This window comes from Phyllobates terribilis, unplaced genomic scaffold (assembly GCF_046119375.1).
Source record: "Phyllobates terribilis strain yellow unplaced genomic scaffold, ASM4611937v1 Scaffold_124__1_contigs__length_5142088, whole genome shotgun sequence".
Taxonomy (NCBI): Eukaryota; Metazoa; Chordata; class Amphibia; order Anura; family Dendrobatidae; genus Phyllobates; species Phyllobates terribilis.
Genome location: NW_027362884.1, coordinates 3,265,634 through 3,278,679, shown reverse-complemented (window position 1 = coordinate 3,278,679; position 13,046 = coordinate 3,265,634). Strand labels below are relative to the sequence as shown.

Sequence of the window (13,046 nt, the reverse complement as noted above, 5' to 3'; positions counted from 1 at the left end):
GACATTCAGCCAGCCAGGTATCCTGCCTGCAGTAGATGGAATGTGGCAATGGAACGCTGGCTGCGCGTGTCATAATAGGCTCTGAGCCTTTATATACCTGTGCACAGCAGCAGCCACCTTCAGTCTGCTGCTGGACAGCCAGCAGCAGCAGCAGGAGAGGTATGTAATCAGGAGCCCTCCTGCTAAGGGTAGACAGCTGCTCGTTCCACCCCACCCCCCGCCTTAATTGGTTCTCCTCCCTTCCAACGGTGTTGAGGCGGGTGGGAACAGCAGGGGGTGAAGGTGCTGTGTTTAAAGAGGTGGAGTTATGCAGATCTAAAACGCGTGGATTGCAGCAGCAGCAAGCCGAAAAGTGCAGGCATGTAAGGGATCTAGAGGTTGACAACATGTCTTCTTAACGGGAGTCCAGGAGCTCATCTCCACAAATGGACTTTTCAGGATCCTTGGGTGGCTCCGTAGTTTGAAACCAATTCTGGTTATCGCTTCTCGGCCTTTTGGCTAAGATCAAGTGTAGTATCTGTTCTTATCGCTTCTCGGCCTTTTGGCTAAGATCAAGTGTAGTATCTTTCGAAAAGGCGGTTTTGGATGTTGGCCGCCCTAGTAGATTGATACATTATGCACACTGGGGTTTAGGCGCTTGTTAGTACGCCAGGTGGCTAATATAGTCATCTGGTGGAAAGCATGGCCCCCCAGGATCGACGCCATTGGGCCGGGGAAGATCGAAAGCCCGAAGTGTGAAGTGCCCCAGGAGTGGTGACCCTGGGGTGCCTTAACTCACTGGGATTGGGAACCCCACTTGAGTTTATGGCACATTTGCACAAGCACTTCAAATTTTCTTTCTTCGCACACACCCTTATTCCGGGCCTTCTGGCCTTAGGATGGGGAATTTTTAAATTCCCGGTCGAAGGTCCGGGCAGTATTATACTGTGAAACCTTCACTATTTATTTAATTTCTTTGTCACTGTGTGTCCACTTATTCACGTGTGTCACGTCCTACTAGGATTTTGTCGGGATGCGGTTCCCTTACGGGTTCCTCTCTTGGCAGGTCTAGGGGGGGAGTGTGTGGCCATCAGGTTCCGCTCCCCCCTGAACCCCCCTGGCTCTCCTCTTTTGGGAGGAGAGCGTTGTTGGCTCCCCTCTTCCGGGAGGGAAGCACAGTCTTTGGCTCCCAGTGCCTTGCTCGGGTGAGAACTCGGGCAGGTGCTGGGGGTAAGATTGGGTCGCCTCTGGCTTCGGCTGGAGGTGGCTTTTTGTCCCTGTTCCTCGCTGTGGCCTTTTGGCTCGGAGGGACGGGGAATGGTTTGGGGGACCCTTCTCCTTTTGGAGAGGGTTTCAAGAAGACCAGCATCCTAGTGCACTTTTTTTGTGGCACTTGTCACTTTTTTAAGCGCACTCGGGTTTTGTACACGAATTCGGGCTTTCGATAAAAAAAAAAAAAAAATCTGTTCTTATCAGTTTAATATCTGATACGTCCCCTATCTGGGGACCATATATTAAATGGATTTTTAGAACAGGGAGATGGAAAAAGAGCTTGCTCTGTCCACTCCACGCATTGACCTGGTATTGCAGTATCTCCAGGACCGGTGCACCCCTTCTTTAATGCAGTTTCTAAAATCAGAAAGAATTGAATTCAATGTTTTTTGTTCATTTTGCTTGTTTGTCGGATTTTGGGATGGACTCTTTGGCTTTGCTTTTCTTCTCCTCATTGGATTTTTCATGTTCAAAGTTGCAGAAGCCAGATTACAAGCTCATTTTGGTTCAACTTCAGCAACTGTGCATTGCATTGCCATGTAATGTGATGCAATGCTATCTTTCTAGCTCTCCCTTTTTACTTCCTTTTGGATAAACAGACATATTAGGCAAGCATTTTGGAGCTTTCACCTAAATAACTACAGGTGGTGAGATAAGCTGCACAATATAATTGACCTTTCAGTATATTGTTGCACACACACCATCTATTTAGCAAATGCCCTTGTTATCAACAGCAGCCTTTTAAACTCACCTGAGCTAACAGGTATGTGCGCTGGTTACTCTGCTGCGCTTAAAATTTCTTTTTTGGTTTGCTACAATGCCTTTTCTGAAACGTTGTCTCCTTCTGCTGGAACACTGACTTCTTTCATTTAATGCCTGCAGACTATAAAAGAGAACCCAACCCAAAAAGTTTGGTTGATTAGTCTGTGGCATTCTGTTAAACTGTTGCTTATGGCGGTCTCTGTGAGCTTCTCAGCGACATTCAGCCAGCCAGGTATCCTGCCTGCAGTAGATGGAATGTGGCAATGGAACGCTGGCTGCGCGTGTCATAATAGGCTCTGAGCCTTTATATACCTGTGCACAGCAGCAGCCACCTTCAGTCTGCTGCTGGACAGCCAGCAGCAGCAGCAGCAGGAGAGGTATGTAATCAGGAGCCCTCCTGCTAAGGGTAGACAGCTGCTCGTTCCACCCCACCCCCCGCCTTAATTGGTTCTCCTCCCTTCCAACGGTGTTGAGGCGGGTGGGAACAGCAGGGGGTGAAGGTGCTGTGTTTAAAGAGGTGGAGTTATGCAGATCTAAAACGCGTGGATTGCAGCAGCAGCAAGCCGAAAAGTGCAGGCATGTAAGGGATCTAGAGGTTGACAACATGTCTTCTTAACGGGAGTCCAGGAGCTCATCTCCACAAATGGACTTTTCAGGATCCTTGGGTGGCTCCGTAGTTTGAAACCAATTCTGGTTATCGCTTCTCGGCCTTTTGGCTAAGATCAAGTGTAGTATCTGTTCTTATCAGTTTAATATCTGATACGTCCCCTATCTGGGGACCATATATTAAATGGATTTTTAGAACAGGGAGATGGAAAAAGAGCTTGCTCTGTCCACTCCACGCATTGACCTGGTATTGCAGTATCTCCAGGACCGGTGCACCCCTTCTTTAATGCAGTTTCTAAAATCAGAAAGAATTGAATTCAATGTTTTTTGTTCATTTTGCTTGTTTGTCGGATTTTGGGATGGACTCTTTGGCTTTGCTTTTCTTCTCCTCATTGGATTTTTCATGTTCAAAGTTGCAGAAGCCAGATTACAAGCTCATTTTGGTTCAACTTCAGCAACTGTGCATTGCATTGCCATGTAATGTGATGCAATGCTATCTTTCTAGCTCTCCCTTTTTACTTCCTTTTGGATAAACAGACATATTAGGCAAGCATTTTGGAGCTTTCACCTAAATAACTACAGGTGGTGAGATAAGCTGCACAATATAATTGACCTTTCAGTATATTGTTGCACACACACCATCTATTTAGCAAATGCCCTTGTTATCAACAGCAGCCTTTTAAACTCACCTGAGCTAACAGGTATGTGCGCTGGTTACTCTGCTGCGCTTAAAATTTCTTTTTTGGTTTGCTACAATGCCTTTTCTGAAACGTTGTCTCCTTCTGCTGGAACACTGACTTCTTTCATTTAATGCCTGCAGACTATAAAAGAGAACCCAACCCAAAAAGTTTGGTTGATTAGTCTGTGGCATTCTGTTAAACTGTTGCTTATGGCGGTCTCTGTGAGCTTCTCAGCGACATTCAGCCAGCCAGGTATCCTGCCTGCAGTAGATGGAATGTGGCAATGGAACGCTGGCTGCGCGTGTCATAATAGGCTCTGAGCCTTTATATACCTGTGCACAGCAGCAGCCACCTTCAGTCTGCTGCTGGACAGCCAGCAGCAGCAGCAGCAGGAGAGGTATGTAATCAGGAGCCCTCCTGCTAAGGGTAGACAGCTGCTCGTTCCACCCCACCCCCCGCCTTAATTGGTTCTCCTCCCTTCCAACGGTGTTGAGGCGGGTGGGAACAGCAGGGGGTGAAGGTGCTGTGTTTAAAGAGGTGGAGTTATGCAGATCTAAAACGCGTGGATTGCAGCAGCAGCAAGCCGAAAAGTGCAGGCATGTAAGGGATCTAGAGGTTGACAACATGTCTTCTTAACGGGAGTCCAGGAGCTCATCTCCACAAATGGACTTTTCAGGATCCTTGGGTGGCTCCGTAGTTTGAAACCAATTCTGGTTATCGCTTCTCGGCCTTTTGGCTAAGATCAAGTGTAGTATCTGTTCTTATCAGTTTAATATCTGATACGTCCCCTATCTGGGGACCATATATTAAATGGATTTTTAGAACAGGGAGATGGAAAAAGAGCTTGCTCTGTCCACTCCACGCATTGACCTGGTATTGCAGTATCTCCAGGACCGGTGCACCCCTTCTTTAATGCAGTTTCTAAAATCAGAAAGAATTGAATTCAATGTTTTTTGTTCATTTTGCTTGTTTGTCGGATTTTGGGATGGACTCTTTGGCTTTGCTTTTCTTCTCCTCATTGGATTTTTCATGTTCAAAGTTGCAGAAGCCAGATTACAAGCTCATTTTGGTTCAACTTCAGCAACTGTGCATTGCATTGCCATGTAATGTGATGCAATGCTATCTTTCTAGCTCTCCCTTTTTACTTCCTTTTGGATAAACAGACATATTAGGCAAGCATTTTGGAGCTTTCACCTAAATAACTACAGGTGGTGAGATAAGCTGCACAATATAATTGACCTTTCAGTATATTGTTGCACACACACCATCTATTTAGCAAATGCCCTTGTTATCAACAGCAGCCTTTTAAACTCACCTGAGCTAACAGGTATGTGCGCTGGTTACTCTGCTGCGCTTAAAATTTCTTTTTTGGTTTGCTACAATGCCTTTTCTGAAACGTTGTCTCCTTCTGCTGGAACACTGACTTCTTTCATTTAATGCCTGCAGACTATAAAAGAGAACCCAACCCAAAAAGTTTGGTTGATTAGTCTGTGGCATTCTGTTAAACTGTTGCTTATGGCGGTCTCTGTGAGCTTCTCAGCGACATTCAGCCAGCCAGGTATCCTGCCTGCAGTAGATGGAATGTGGCAATGGAACGCTGGCTGCGCGTGTCATAATAGGCTCTGAGCCTTTATATACCTGTGCACAGCAGCAGCCACCTTCAGTCTGCTGCTGGACAGCCAGCAGCAGCAGCAGGAGAGGTATGTAATCAGGAGCCCTCCTGCTAAGGGTAGACAGCTGCTCGTTCCACCCCACCCCCCGCCTTAATTGGTTCTCCTCCCTTCCAACGGTGTTGAGGCGGGTGGGAACAGCAGGGGGTGAAGGTGCTGTGTTTAAAGAGGTGGAGTTATGCAGATCTAAAACGCGTGGATTGCAGCAGCAGCAAGCCGAAAAGTGCAGGCATGTAAGGGATCTAGAGGTTGACAACATGTCTTCTTAACGGGAGTCCAGGAGCTCATCTCCACAAATGGACTTTTCAGGATCCTTGGGTGGCTCCGTAGTTTGAAACCAATTCTGGTTATCGCTTCTCGGCCTTTTGGCTAAGATCAAGTGTAGTATCTGTTCTTATCAGTTTAATATCTGATACGTCCCCTATCTGGGGACCATATATTAAATGGATTTTTAGAACAGGGAGATGGAAAAAGAGCTTGCTCTGTCCACTCCACGCATTGACCTGGTATTGCAGTATCTCCAGGACCGGTGCACCCCTTCTTTAATGCAGTTTCTAAAATCAGAAAGAATTGAATTCAATGTTTTTTGTTCATTTTGCTTGTTTGTCGGATTTTGGGATGGACTCTTTGGCTTTGCTTTTCTTCTCCTCATTGGATTTTTCATGTTCAAAGTTGCAGAAGCCAGATTACAAGCTCATTTTGGTTCAACTTCAGCAACTGTGCATTGCATTGCCATGTAATGTGATGCAATGCTATCTTTCTAGCTCTCCCTTTTTACTTCCTTTTGGATAAACAGACATATTAGGCAAGCATTTTGGAGCTTTCACCTAAATAACTACAGGTGGTGAGATAAGCTGCACAATATAATTGACCTTTCAGTATATTGTTGCACACACACCATCTATTTAGCAAATGCCCTTGTTATCAACAGCAGCCTTTTAAACTCACCTGAGCTAACAGGTATGTGCGCTGGTTACTCTGCTGCGCTTAAAATTTCTTTTTTGGTTTGCTACAATGCCTTTTCTGAAACGTTGTCTCCTTCTGCTGGGACACTGACTTCTTTCATTTAATGCCTGCAGACTATAAAAGAGAACCCAACCCAAAAAGTTTGGTTGATTAGTCTGTGGCATTCTGTTAAACTGTTGCTTATGGCGGTCTCTGTGAGCTTCTCAGCGACATTCAGCCAGCCAGGTATCCTGCCTGCAGTAGATGGAATGTGGCAATGGAACGCTGGCTGCGCGTGTCATAATAGGCTCTGAGCCTTTATATACCTGTGCACAGCAGCAGCCACCTTCAGTCTGCTGCTGGACAGCCAGCAGCAGCAGCAGGAGAGGTATGTAATCAGGAGCCCTCCTGCTAAGGGTAGACAGCTGCTCGTTCCACCCCACCCCCCGCCTTAATTGGTTCTCCTCCCTTCCAACGATGTTGAGGCGGGTGGGAACAGCAGGGGGTGAAGGTGCTGTGTTTAAAGAGGTGGAGTTATGCAGATCTAAAACGCGTGGATTGCAGCAGCAGCAAGCCGAAAAGTGCAGGCATGTAAGGGATCTAGAGGTTGACAACATGTCTTCTTAACGGGAGTCCAGGAGCTCATCTCCACAAATGGACTTTTCAGGATCCTTGGGTGGCTCCGTAGTTTGAAACCAATTCTGGTTATCGCTTCTCGGCCTTTTGGCTAAGATCAAGTGTAGTATCTGTTCTTATCAGTTTAATATCTGATACGTCCCCTATCTGGGGACCATATATTAAATGGATTTTTAGAACAGGGAGATGGAAAAAGAGCTTGCTCTGTCCACTCCACGCATTGACCTGGTATTGCAGTATCTCCAGGACCGGTGCACCCCTTCTTTAATGCAGTTTCTAAAATCAGAAAGAATTGAATTCAATGTTTTTTGTTCATTTTGCTTGTTTGTCGGATTTTGGGATGGACTCTTTGGCTTTGCTTTTCTTCTCCTCATTGGATTTTTCATGTTCAAAGTTGCAGAAGCCAGATTACAAGCTCATTTTGGTTCAACTTCAGCAACTGTGCATTGCATTGCCATGTAATGTGATGCAATGCTATCTTTCTAGCTCTCCCTTTTTACTTCCTTTTGGATAAACAGACATATTAGGCAAGCATTTTGGAGCTTTCACCTAAATAACTACAGGTGGTGAGATAAGCTGCACAATATAATTGACCTTTCAGTATATTGTTGCACACACACCATCTATTTAGCAAATGCCCTTGTTATCAACAGCAGCCTTTTAAACTCACCTGAGCTAACAGGTATGTGCGCTGGTTACTCTGCTGCGCTTAAAATTTCTTTTTTGGTTTGCTACAATGCCTTTTCTGAAACGTTGTCTCCTTCTGCTGGAACACTGACTTCTTTCATTTAATGCCTGCAGACTATAAAAGAGAACCCAACCCAAAAAGTTTGGTTGATTAGTCTGTGGCATTCTGTTAAACTGTTGCTTATGGCGGTCTCTGTGAGCTTCTCAGCGACATTCAGCCAGCCAGGTATCCTGCCTGCAGTAGATGGAATGTGGCAATTGAACGCTGGCTGCGCGTGTCATAATAGGCTCTGAGCCTTTATATACCTGTGCACAGCAGCAGCCACCTTCAGTCTGCTGCTGGACAGCCAGCAGCAGCAGCAGCAGGAGAGGTATGTAATCAGGAGCCCTCCTGCTAAGGGTAGACAGCTGCTCGTTCCACCCCACCCCCCGCCTTAATTGGTTCTCCTCCCTTCCAACGGTGTTGAGGCGGGTGGGAACAGCAGGGGGTGAAGGTGCTGTGTTTAAAGAGGTGGAGTTATGCAGATCTAAAACGCGTGGATTGCAGCAGCAGCAAGCCGAAAAGTGCAGGCATGTAAGGGATCTAGAGGTTGACAACATGTCTTCTTAACGGGAGTCCAGGAGCTCATCTCCACAAATGGACTTTTCAGGATCCTTGGGTGGCTCCGTAGTTTGAAACCAATTCTGGTTATCGCTTCTCGGCCTTTTGGCTAAGATCAAGTGTAGTATCTGTTCTTATCAGTTTAATATCTGATACGTCCCCTATCTGGGGACCATATATTAAATGGATTTTTAGAACAGGGAGATGGAAAAAGAGCTTGCTCTGTCCACTCCACGCATTGACCTGGTATTGCAGTATCTCCAGGACCGGTGCACCCCTTCTTTAATGCAGTTTCTAAAATCAGAAAGAATTGAATTCAATGTTTTTTGTTCATTTTGCTTGTTTGTCGGATTTTGGGATGGACTCTTTGGCTTTGCTTTTCTTCTCCTCATTGGATTTTTCATGTTCAAAGTTGCAGAAGCCAGATTACAAGCTCATTTTGGTTCAACTTCAGCAACTGTGCATTGCATTGCCATGTAATGTGATGCAATGCTATCTTTCTAGCTCTCCCTTTTTACTTCCTTTTGGATAAACAGACATATTAGGCAAGCATTTTGGAGCTTTCACCTAAATAACTACAGGTGGTGAGATAAGCTGCACAATATAATTGACCTTTCAGTATATTGTTGCACACACACCATCTATTTAGCAAATGCCCTTGTTATCAACAGCAGCCTTTTAAACTCACCTGAGCTAACAGGTATGTGCGCTGGTTACTCTGCTGCGCTTAAAATTTCTTTTTTGGTTTGCTACAATGCCTTTTCTGAAACGTTGTCTCCTTCTGCTGGAACACTGACTTCTTTCATTTAATGCCTGCAGACTATAAAAGAGAACCCAACCCAAAAAGTTTGGTTGATTAGTCTGTGGCATTCTGTTAAACTGTTGCTTATGGCGGTCTCTGTGAGCTTCTCAGCGACATTCAGCCAGCCAGGTATCCTGCCTGCAGTAGATGGAATGTGGCAATGGAACGCTGGCTGCGCGTGTCATAATAGGCTCTGAGCCTTTATATACCTGTGCACAGCAGCAGCCACCTTCAGTCTGCTGCTGGACAGCCAGCAGCAGCAGCAGCAGGAGAGGTATGTAATCAGGAGCCCTCCTGCTAAGGGTAGACAGCTGCTCGTTCCACCCCACCCCCCGCCTTAATTGGTTCTCCTCCCTTCCAATGGTGTTGAGGCGGGTGGGAACAGCAGGGGGTGAAGGTGCTGTGTTTAAAGAGGTGGAGTTATGCAGATCTAAAACGCGTGGATTGCAGCAGCAGCAAGCCGAAAAGTGCAGGCATGTAAGGGATCTAGAGGTTGACAACATGTCTTCTTAACGGGAGTCCAGGAGCTCATCTCCACAAATGGACTTTTCAGGATCCTTGGGTGGCTCCGTAGTTTGAAACCAATTCTGGTTATCGCTTCTCGGCCTTTTGGCTAAGATCAAGTGTAGTATCTGTTCTTATCAGTTTAATATCTGATACGTCCCCTATCTGGGGACCATATATTAAATGGATTTTTAGAACAGGGAGATGGAAAAAGAGCTTGCTCTGTCCACTCCACGCATTGACCTGGTATTGCAGTATCTCCAGGACCGGTGCACCCCTTCTTTAATGCAGTTTCTAAAATCAGAAAGAATTGAATTCAATGTTTTTTGTTCATTTTGCTTGTTTGTCGGATTTTGGGATGGACTCTTTGGCTTTGCTTTTCTTCTCCTCATTGGATTTTTCATGTTCAAAGTTGCAGAAGCCAGATTACAAGCTCATTTTGGTTCAACTTCAGCAACTGTGCATTGCATTGCCATGTAATGTGATGCAATGCTATCTTTCTAGCTCTCCCTTTTTACTTCCTTTTGGATAAACAGACATATTAGGCAAGCATTTTGGAGCTTTCACCTAAATAACTACAGGTGGTGAGATAAGCTGCACAATATAATTGACCTTTCAGTATATTGTTGCACACACACCATCTATTTAGCAAATGCCCTTGTTATCAACAGCAGCCTTTTAAACTCACCTGAGCTAACAGGTATGTGCGCTGGTTACTCTGCTGCGCTTAAAATTTCTTTTTTGGTTTGCTACAATGCCTTTTCTGAAACGTTGTCTCCTTCTGCTGGAACACTGACTTCTTTCATTTAATGCCTGCAGACTATAAAAGAGAACCCAACCCAAAAAGTTTGGTTGATTAGTCTGTGGCATTCTGTTAAACTGTTGCTTATGGCGGTCTCTGTGAGCTTCTCAGCGACATTCAGCCAGCCAGGTATCCTGCCTGCAGTAGATGGAATGTGGCAATGGAACGCTGGCTGCGCGTGTCATAATAGGCTCTGAGCCTTTATATACCTGTGCACAGCAGCAGCCACCTTCAGTCTGCTGCTGGACAGCCAGCAGCAGCAGCAGCAGGAGAGGTATGTAATCAGGAGCCCTCCTGCTAAGGGTAGACAGCTGCTCGTTCCACCCCACCCCCCGCCTTAATTGGTTCTCCTCCCTTCCAACGGTGTTGAGGCGGGTGGGAACAGCAGGGGGTGAAGGTGCTGTGTTTAAAGAGGTGGAGTTATGCAGATCTAAAACGCGTGGATTGCAGCAGCAGCAAGCCGAAAAGTGCAGGCATGTAAGGGATCTAGAGGTTGACAACATGTCTTCTTAACGGGAGTCCAGGAGCTCATCTCCACAAATGGACTTTTCAGGATCCTTGGGTGGCTCCGTAGTTTGAAACCAATTCTGGTTATCGCTTCTCGGCCTTTTGGCTAAGATCAAGTGTAGTATCTGTTCTTATCAGTTTAATATCTGATACGTCCCCTATCTGGGGACCATATATTAAATGGATTTTTAGAACAGGGAGATGGAAAAAGAGCTTGCTCTGTCCACTCCACGCATTGACCTGGTATTGCAGTATCTCCAGGACCGGTGCACCCCTTCTTTAATGCAGTTTCTAAAATCAGAAAGAATTGAATTCAATGTTTTTTGTTCATTTTGCTTGTTTGTCGGATTTTGGGATGGACTCTTTGGCTTTGCTTTTCTTCTCCTCATTGGATTTTTCATGTTCAAAGTTGCAGAAGCCAGATTACAAGCTCATTTTGGTTCAACTTCAGCAACTGTGCATTGCATTGCCATGTAATGTGATGCAATGCTATCTTTCTAGCTCTCCCTTTTTACTTCCTTTTGGATAAACAGACATATTAGGCAAGCATTTTGGAGCTTTCACCTAAATAACTACAGGTGGTGAGATAAGCTGCACAATATAATTGACCTTTCAGTATATTGTTGCACACACACCATCTATTTAGCAAATGCCCTTGTTATCAACAGCAGCCTTTTAAACTCACCTGAGCTAACAGGTATGTGCGCTGGTTACTCTGCTGCGCTTAAAATTTCTTTTTTGGTTTGCTACAATGCCTTTTCTGAAACGTTGTCTCCTTCTGCTGGAACACTGACTTCTTTCATTTAATGCCTGCAGACTATAAAAGAGAACCCAACCCAAAAAGTTTGGTTGATTAGTCTGTGGCATTCTGTTAAACTGTTGCTTATGGCGGTCTCTGTGAGCTTCTCAGCGACATTCAGCCAGCCAGGTATCCTGCCTGCAGTAGATGGAATGTGGCAATGGAACGCTGGCTGCGCGTGTCATAATAGGCTCTGAGCCTTTATATACCTGTGCACAGCAGCAGCCACCTTCAGTCTGCTGCTGGACAGCCAGCAGCAGCAGCAGCAGGAGAGGTATGTAATCAGGAGCCCTCCTGCTAAGGGTAGACAGCTGCTCGTTCCACCCCACCCCCCGCCTTAATTGGTTCTCCTCCCTTCCAACGGTGTTGAGGCGGGTGGGAACAGCAGGGGGTGAAGGTGCTGTGTTTAAAGAGGTGGAGTTATGCAGATCTAAAACGCGTGGATTGCAGCAGCAGCAAGCCGAAAAGTGCAGGCATGTAAGGGATCTAGAGGTTGACAACATGTCTTCTTAACGGGAGTCCAGGAGCTCATCTCCACAAATGGACTTTTCAGGATCCTTGGGTGGCTCCGTAGTTTGAAACCAATTCTGGTTATCGCTTCTCGGCCTTTTGGCTAAGATCAAGTGTAGTATCTGTTCTTATCAGTTTAATATCTGATACGTCCCCTATCTGGGGACCATATATTAAATGGATTTTTAGAACAGGGAGATGGAAAAAGAGCTTGCTCTGTCCACTCCACGCATTGACCTGGTATTGCAGTATCTCCAGGACCGGTGCACCCCTTCTTTAATGCAGTTTCTAAAATCAGAAAGAATTGAATTCAATGTTTTTTGTTCATTTTGCTTGTTTGTCGGATTTTGGGATGGACTCTTTGGCTTTGCTTTTCTTCTCCTCATTGGATTTTTCATGTTCAAAGTTGCAGAAGCCAGATTACAAGCTCATTTTGGTTCAACTTCAGCAACTGTGCATTGCATTGCCATGTAATGTGATGCAATGCTATCTTTCTAGCTCTCCCTTTTTACTTCCTTTTGGATAAACAGACATATTAGGCAAGCATTTTGGAGCTTTCACCTAAATAACTACAGGTGGTGAGATAAGCTGCACAATATAATTGACCTTTCAGTATATTGTTGCACACACACCATCTATTTAGCAAATGCCCTTGTTATCAACAGCAGCCTTTTAAACTCACCTGAGCTAACAGGTATGTGCGCTGGTTACTCTGCTGCGCTTAAAATTTCTTTTTTGGTTTGCTACAATGCCTTTTCTGAAACGTTGTCTCCTTCTGCTGGAACACTGACTTCTTTCATTTAATGCCTGCAGACTATAAAAGAGAACCCAACCCAAAAAGTTTGGTTGATTAGTCTGTGGCATTCTGTTAAACTGTTGCTTATGGCGGTCTCTGTGAGCTTCTCAGCGACATTCAGCCAGCCAGGTATCCTGCCTGCAGTAGATGGAATGTGGCAATGGAACGCTGGCTGCGCGTGTCATAATAGGCTCTGAGCCTTTATATACCTGTGCACAGCAGCAGCCACCTTCAGTCTGCTGCTGGACAGCCAGCAGCAGCAGCAGCAGGAGAGGTATGTAATCAGGAGCCCTCCTGCTAAGGGTAGACAGCTGCTCGTTCCACCCCACCCCCCGCCTTAATTGGTTCTCCTCCCTTCCAACGGTGTTGAGGCGGGTGGGAACAGCAGGGGGTGAAGGTGCTGTGTTTAAAGAGGTGGAGTTATGCAGATCTAAAACGCGTGGATTGCAGCAGCAGCAAGCCGAAAAGTGCAGGCATGTAAGGGATCT

At 45.7% G+C, this 13,046-nt stretch overlaps 9 non-coding genes and 1 pseudogene across 9 annotated transcripts; all 10 read left to right on the top strand.

Moving 5' to 3' along the window:
* Positions 1-478: 478 nt before the first annotated feature.
* On the top strand, positions 479-569 carry LOC141203300 (U2 spliceosomal RNA; annotated as a pseudogene).
* Positions 570-1,411: 842 nt separating this feature from the next.
* On the top strand, positions 1,412-1,594 carry LOC141203267 (U2 spliceosomal RNA). Its single transcript, XR_012274383.1, has one exon. It is a non-coding gene; the product is annotated as a U2 spliceosomal RNA (small nuclear RNA).
* Positions 1,595-2,709: 1,115 nt separating this feature from the next.
* LOC141203677 (U2 spliceosomal RNA) lies at positions 2,710-2,900 on the top strand. Its single transcript, XR_012274708.1, has one exon. It is a non-coding gene; the product is annotated as a U2 spliceosomal RNA (small nuclear RNA).
* A 1,115-nt stretch (positions 2,901-4,015) lies between these two features.
* On the top strand, positions 4,016-4,206 carry LOC141203666 (U2 spliceosomal RNA). The gene has a single exon (XR_012274697.1). It is a non-coding gene; the product is annotated as a U2 spliceosomal RNA (small nuclear RNA).
* Positions 4,207-5,318: 1,112 nt separating this feature from the next.
* LOC141203654 (U2 spliceosomal RNA) lies at positions 5,319-5,509 on the top strand. The gene has a single exon (XR_012274686.1). It is a non-coding gene; the product is annotated as a U2 spliceosomal RNA (small nuclear RNA).
* Positions 5,510-6,621: 1,112 nt separating this feature from the next.
* On the top strand, positions 6,622-6,812 carry LOC141203643 (U2 spliceosomal RNA). Its single transcript, XR_012274675.1, has one exon. It is a non-coding gene; the product is annotated as a U2 spliceosomal RNA (small nuclear RNA).
* A 1,115-nt stretch (positions 6,813-7,927) lies between these two features.
* LOC141203631 (U2 spliceosomal RNA) lies at positions 7,928-8,118 on the top strand. The gene has a single exon (XR_012274664.1). It is a non-coding gene; the product is annotated as a U2 spliceosomal RNA (small nuclear RNA).
* A 1,115-nt stretch (positions 8,119-9,233) lies between these two features.
* Positions 9,234-9,424, top strand: LOC141203619 (U2 spliceosomal RNA). Its single transcript, XR_012274653.1, has one exon. It is a non-coding gene; the product is annotated as a U2 spliceosomal RNA (small nuclear RNA).
* A 1,115-nt stretch (positions 9,425-10,539) lies between these two features.
* LOC141203608 (U2 spliceosomal RNA) lies at positions 10,540-10,730 on the top strand. The gene has a single exon (XR_012274642.1). It is a non-coding gene; the product is annotated as a U2 spliceosomal RNA (small nuclear RNA).
* Positions 10,731-11,845: 1,115 nt separating this feature from the next.
* On the top strand, positions 11,846-12,036 carry LOC141203596 (U2 spliceosomal RNA). The gene has a single exon (XR_012274631.1). It is a non-coding gene; the product is annotated as a U2 spliceosomal RNA (small nuclear RNA).
* Positions 12,037-13,046: the final 1,010 nt, after the last annotated feature.